The sequence below is a fragment of the Populus euphratica genome, unplaced genomic scaffold (genome assembly GCF_000495115.2).
Source record: "Populus euphratica unplaced genomic scaffold, PopEup_1.0 scaffold2185.1, whole genome shotgun sequence".
Classification (NCBI taxonomy): Eukaryota; Viridiplantae; Streptophyta; class Magnoliopsida; order Malpighiales; family Salicaceae; genus Populus; species Populus euphratica.
Window position 1 is genome coordinate 1 of NW_011502021.1, and position 7,413 is coordinate 7,413.

Below are 7,413 nucleotides of genomic sequence, written 5' to 3' on the forward strand. Positions count from 1 at the left end.
AAATGCATTTTTAAGTACTAATAAGTTGTACTAAGTATTATACAACATAAATCTAGATTAGTCATTTAACAAGCAAAGTATTAAAGAGTGAATAAGATAACAAAAACAAAACATGTTAGTATCAAACATTAAAGTTCATGTTAAGTTTACACTATACTTATTCTCACACCATTACTATATCCTTTTCACCTTGACATAATAAACTTAGCTAAACATGATGAAAGAGAAAAACATTAATAAACAAGATAAAAACATAAATAAGATAAAAGTTAACTAAGTAAAGGAAAGGAAATGAAAGGCATAAATAAGATATTAATGAAAATAAAACTTAAGCCTTACAAAAATACAAAGAGAGAAATCAAAAGCATAATCTTGATCTGGAAACCAAGATGCCTAAATGCATGGCAAATGCCTCCTTTTATAGGCCAAAATTAGAAACTATTAATTTGATGACTAATTAATGAGTGAGTGGCAACCTAAGTTACTAAGCTCGTAGGGGTTTCTTAACACCTAATGCTCTAAGACCAACTAGTCTGGGAGTCATTAGCTGAAAGCTCGTTACATAGGTTAAAGATGCATGGTGTTTTAAGTTATATGTATATATATTAAATAATAATAATAATAATAATAATCTCAACCCAAGGAAGTTAACCTTAAACATTAGAATAAAAATTTTGTTTTCTTCCAAGAAAAGCCCCATAACTATATGTTGATATATTGAGCACAAAAGAAAGGTTTATTAATATCTTGTTGAAGAGGTATTGAGCAGATATATAAATTTAATGAGAGTTTATTTATCCAGATAGATTAATGGAAGTTAAATGATGAATATCTTGCTTTGTGGAATTTGCAAAAAAAAAATTCTATTTTAACGCTTTAATTATTAGGGACTAGTAATAAGTTGGTCGGGGAGTTTGATTAGTACTTAAAAGTGTATTTTTATCAAGGTTTTATATCATCATTTTGCACTTGAAGTATCAATAGCTCTTTAACTAAATCATGTTTTATAATAACATATATAATAATATAAGATACCGTTAATTTATGGTAAATGTTCATTTTAAATGCAAGCCTATCACATAAATGAAAGGATTGATTGATGAGTTTAAGAACTGAAATTGGAAGGAAAAATAGATGGCTAAACTTAGAAAAGAGATATTGGTATAGTCCAAACCGGAACATTGTTCGGTAATTTAGTCATATCTGGAGCTGTAGATCTCGGATTTAGGTCTACTTTATGGATGGAAAGATAAGATATAGGCCTACAACTTTCAGGATCCTAAGATTTAAAAAGGTCATTTTCAAGTTCAAATTATAATAACAACAAAGAAGTTTGAATGTATCCTACAGCCCGAGCACTATATAGTTTTTAGCTCATATCTAGAGTTTTAGAAGTCCAAATGACCTCTAACTTTTTTTTCTTGAAAAGCTGAGATAATTTCCTACAACTTTCATTCTTTTAAGTGGTTCCAATTCTGATGTTATCAATTATGTTTTGGGCAGACTAGAGAAGATAAGGATTGTCACCAAGTCAAGAGTTGGCACCCACTCATCAATTAGTCATCAAATCAATAGTTCCCAATTTTGGCCTATAAAAGGAGGCATTTGCCATTCATTTAGGCATCTTGGTTTTCAGATTAAGATCATGCTCTTGCTTTCTCTCTTTGTATTTTTGTAATGCTTGAGTTTTACTTTTATTAATATCAAGTTTATGTCATTCAATTACTTTCCTTTACTTAGTTAACTTTATCTTATTTGTGTTCTTATTTTATTTATTTATTTTTCTTTCTTTCATTATGTTTAGCTAAGTTTATTATGCCAAGGTGAAAAGGTTACACTAATTATGTAAGTATAAGTATGGTGTAAACTTAATATGGACTTTAATGTTTGATACTAACATGTTTTAGTGTAAACTTAATATGGACTTTAATCTTTGATATTAACATCTTTTGTTTTTGTTATCTTGTTCACTCTTTAATACTTTGCTTGTTAAATGACTAATCTAGATTTATGTTGTATAATACTTAGTACAACAAAAAATACTTGGCACTCTCATAGCCTATACTGTATGGTATAACCGACACCTGAGCTATTAAAAGAACTTGATTTGTTGTTAACATAAGTTAAAATCATGAATGCCTAACGAGATTTACAAGTATTAGTATTAATCAAATAAGATAACTAATGTAATCATGTTAACAATTTATAATATGATTGGAACCTCATTTGTGTGCGGTTTCCAATTGAATAATAAGAGTTTATATTATACTTGTTTGTCATCCCATTAGTGGATCCTCTAACCTTGACATTTGTTGTTATCATTGTTTAATCATTACGTTAATCTTCTATTTTAAAGTTCTCATCAACTTCTTCTTCTTCTTCTTCTTCTTCTTCTTCTTTATTATTATTATTATATTACTATTAATATTATTGTTGTTGTTGTTGTTATTGTTATTATCTTTAATTTATACAATTAACCTCCCTGTGGTTCGACCACAGTCTTGCTGAGTTATTTATTACTTTGACACTCCTGCACTTGGGAGAAGATATCAATCTTTTGGTAATGTTAGCATCGGTATTTAAAAACCAATCAGCAGAACCGGTTGAGGAGAGATTGTGCTGCACCAAATTTATAATAGGTTGTTGGCCATAACCTCACTACTAGAGTTGAGGACAGTGGGAAGCAGTATGGCTAAAAATGTTTCACAGTAAACAATGTGGATTCTGCCCCCTATTGGGCTGCCAATTGCCCTGCCATGTGCCTTGTTTACTGACACCAAAAGAGGAGTTTTGGAAGCTGTAGTGATTGGGTCTGGAGCCAGCAACACGGTTACCTCTCTTGCTGGACTAGTTAGGGCACCAATCACCATTGAAGCAGCCCCTACTATGACCAGAATTGCCAAAGGTTTATTGTTGTGCAACAAGGGCAGACGATGGAGTGCTAAGTATAGGCAGTAGAGGAGCATGTATGGCAGCTGAAGATTTATGAAAAAATTCATGCATGAGTAGATGACTGTGAAGATCTACATATGATAAAGGTTTGGCCTTGGTAATAAGACTTGTAACTAAGTCTTTCAACTCTCACCGAAGACCACGAAACACATATAAATTGAAATCTTCAAGCAAAATTAACCGACTAGCATCAGCTAATTCATCAAACAAGGTCGTAGCTTTTTGTATAAATTGAGTAACTGATTTATCACCCTGTTGAAGATCCTAAAGAGAACTATGAAGTTGCATAATATGAGAGTTTGAGGTAGAAGTGAGAGCTCGCTCAAGAGTGCACCAGGCAGAATGAGAACTTTGGTAGCCAACAATAAGATGCAGAACTTCCTTGGATAGAGAGGAATGAAGAGCAATCAAAATAAGTTGGTCCTGTTGTGTCCAGTAAAAAAAAAGCAGATTTATCTGAAGACAAGTACCATCTTCAACAAGAACATATGGAGATGGACATGTGTAGGAGCCATCAACAAAACTAAAAAATCCTTGACCTACGAGATACGACAATATCTGTTTATGCCAATATAGATAATTGGTGTTTGTTAATTTGAAAGAGATGACTTGATAAGTGTGGGATAAGGAGATGATGCTTACGGCAGTAGAGATAAAGGTTGCATTAGACATAGGCTGCAAGAAAGGAGTATTGTGGGGGTTGAAAAGAGGTTGTTCACTAGCCATGACAGAGGAGAAAATAGGTAGTGATGCAGCAAAGGAGGGCAGAGGAACCGCTGTAGGTGCTGCAGAAGAGGAAGAAGTACGAACGACAGCTGTTCCATTGCAGAGGAGGTTGTGAGGAAAGTGTTTTAATTATTTTAGGGCTCTCATACCAAATTAAGAATAATAGAATGTGTTAGGTTATGCCTTAGCTAACCTTTCTATTTATATATACATGGCAGAACACGACAGCAACTGTAGGGATTACAATATTAGAATAATCCTATATTAATTTTCTATTCAGATATATACATACTATACATTCTATATTACATTTTATGTTTGCTTTAAGAAATCTTATTATTAAAGCCTTTCTATCACCCATCATGTTCCAAGTTATCTACTTTTATGATTAGGTTTGACACCATATTTTATTCATTATCTCTAAGTTATTTTCATTAGGATTGGATTGTCTCCAATAATAGATTTGTATTCTCATAAAGAATTGTCTCTATGATATATTTTAAATCTGTATATCTGTATGTCTTAATATTTAATGTCTCTTTACTAAATTCCATATAATATCCCTAGTTTCAAAAACACATTTTATTTTGAACACAAAGTTATGATACAAACAAATAAAATAACAAAAACTATATATTTTATTTGAAAACATACATAACATGAGCTAATAAAATAAAACAACACACAACATAGCTCTTGGCCATAAAACAGATGGGAGAAAAGTTGGGAGTTAATTCTCTCCTCATTCATAAGAAAATTATTCCTTACAAGTCGCTCTTTCAGCATAATAGGGGAAGATCATATCATAGTCAAGAACAAGAATGAGAAAGGTATGGGAAAGGTTCATAATATTTCTCTTGGCTCTATTATAAAAAAAGGACATCACCTATAAAAACAGTAGCTTGTTCTCAACATTATTACATAAAGTAGTTGTATTTTTATAAATGGCCATAAACTTCTTAGGATCATTCCTAATCTTATGTAGCTTGGACAATTCTTCCTTAAAAGAAGCAAGCTTAGCACTATTATAGAATGTATAGCATGTATATATCAGAATAGGAAATTAATGTAGGATTATTCCAATGTTGTAATCCTTACAGTTACTATTATGTTCTGCCATATATATATAAATAGAAAGGTTGGCTAAGGCACAACCTAATACATTCTATTATTCTCAACTTGGTATCAGTGCCCTAAAATAATTTAAAAGTTGTCCGCATAGCCTCCCTTCAATAGAATAGCCGCCAAATACATCCTTTTCTTTTGCAGCACTAGCAGTATAGTTCTCTTCTCCGGCAATGCAGGACTTCTTCTCCTGCAACAGCTCATCTGCTTTTCTCTATTGCATCATCGCCTGTTTTCTCCTCTGTCGTGGCTGGTGAACAACCCCTATTTAACCCTCACAGTACTCCCTTCTTGCAGCTGTTGTCTCTACTACCACAAGCTTCATCTCCCTCTCTCACACTCATCAAGTCATCTCCCTTAAATTAACAAACACTGATTATTTATATTGGCGTATATAGATGTTATCGTATCTCCTTGGTCAAGGAGTTTTTGGTTTTGTTGATGGCTCTAACACATGTTTATCTCTACATGTTTTTGCCGGAAATGGTATCTCTTTTCAAGTCAACTCGTTTTTTCTTTGCTGGAAAGAACAGGTCTAACTTATTTTAAGTCTCTTCTTTCCTCCCTATCCATGAAAGTTTTGCATCTCGTTGTTAGCTGCCAAAGCTCTTATTTAGCTTGGTGCACTCTTGAGCGAGCTCTCGCTTCCACCTTAAACTCTCATATTATACAACTTCATGGCTCTCTTTAGGATCTTCAACTGGGTGATGAATCAGTAACTCAATTTATGCAAAAAGCTAGGGCCTTATTTGATGAATTGGCTGCAAAAAATTGATATCACTTATTTTTTTAGGGGTTGGGTCCAACTCGACCCATGTGGCTAGGCTGAACCCAGTATGCCTAGCCGGATCACTGGCCCAAACCAGTGACATGGCTGGGCACAAAGGCATGTGTGACTTTCCTCACGCATGCCTTGGTTGGTTACTGTTCAAGTGAGTTAAATTTCACTTGAACAGTAACAATGCTACCAAGAATGCATGTAGAGTTGGTAAGAAAAGAGAGACAACTTACTAGGTCTGCTAGTCTTCTTGCTCGTCACTTTGATTCAAACTCAATAGCCAAAGTCGTTGTGCCAGATCAATCCTTCCTTGGGTCTGGGTTTTTTAGCTCTCCACTGTCTACGTTCGTCAGGCTTTCTTCTTGTGTTGCTTGCCTCTTTCTCCTTTCTTCACCCTGTTTTCTTCACTTCTCTTCTCTTTCCTTTCTTCTCTATTCTGCTTTCCTTTTCTTGAAATCTGGCGCTGAGACGGATGAAGACAATAGGTACTGAAGCTTCTGCACTCAACTAATGGTTGTTGCTTCTAGGGACAGAGAAAGCGATGGCCACGCTAGTTTTGGTCTCTGTTTATTTTCTCTCCTTCTACTGATGCTTTCTTTGAAGATGATGAAGATGATGGCATGTTGTGCTGGTAGAGTTTTCACCCTTGCCTCTGTGTTTTCTTGCTTTTGATAGTGTCATTCTTATGGATTTCTTAGCCCTGCCTCCCTCTCGTGTCTTCTTGTCTTTCTTTTCTATTTTCCCCTACCTTTTCTTTAGCAGCAGCGCCTCCTCTTTATTTGCTATAGAATTCCCTGTTTCTTCTTCTCCTCTCCTCCTTTTCTCCTCTCTCTTTTCTCGTTATTTTCTGCTCTTTTTTTTTTCTTTCACATTCTAGTGAAGGCTTTTTAATATCAAAGAAAAGCCCCCTTTCTTTCTCCTTGTTTTGCCTCCGTCTCCTTTTTTTTCTTATGTTTTTCTCTCCTCTCTCTATCTCTTCTTTTTCATTTCCCTACTCTTTTTTTCTTTCGTTCCCCTCCTTTTCCCCCTTCTTTCCTCTCTAGTTTTTTTTTAATTGCCTGCCTCCCTCTCATTTTACTTCTCTAGGTCAGCAGAGAAGGCCTCTTTTTCTCCCCTCCGCCTCTATTATCTTTTCTATTGTTGCCCTCCTTTTCTCCCCCATCTCCTTTTCTAGGTCAGTAGAGGAGGCTGACATATAGCCTATATGCAGCTCCACTAAGGAAACAAAATCTTACATTAACTCTAGGTGTAATCTCGGGTGAGCAAAAATAGGAAACCAACATATTCTGATGATTTCCAGTGATTTCTTTCCTTCTATAACTGGGAACATGAGGCCAGCTGCTCCCAGGATAGCTATTACAGGAAAAAAAAAAACATGGTTCTCTAATTTCTTCCTTCTAATTTTATCTTTAATCAGCTTCCTTATTTTAGCACCTTTTCCATTTGATCCTTGGTTCAAAAAAGAGCTTCGAATTTGCTTGCAATTGGTCTTCAAACTTTAAGAATCTTACAATTGTGTCCCTGCAAACTCGAACAAAATCCTTCTTATGGCAGGAATCCCTGCTTTCACATGAGATATTCCAATGAGAATATCTTGAGCTTTTAATATCAAAATCAAGTGATATAAAAGTCTAAAATTATTTACACGTCCAGGACTACAACTTTGATGAAGGAGTTGAAGTGAGATAAAATCATTTTAAAGAACAGAATCTGGTAGTAATTTAGTTGATCAAAAGGGTCTCCTGATCTAACTCAAAAACTAACAAATGTCGAGAATCCTGATATGAATGAGAGTATAATCTAAGAACAAATCAATAAAATTTATGACAGAA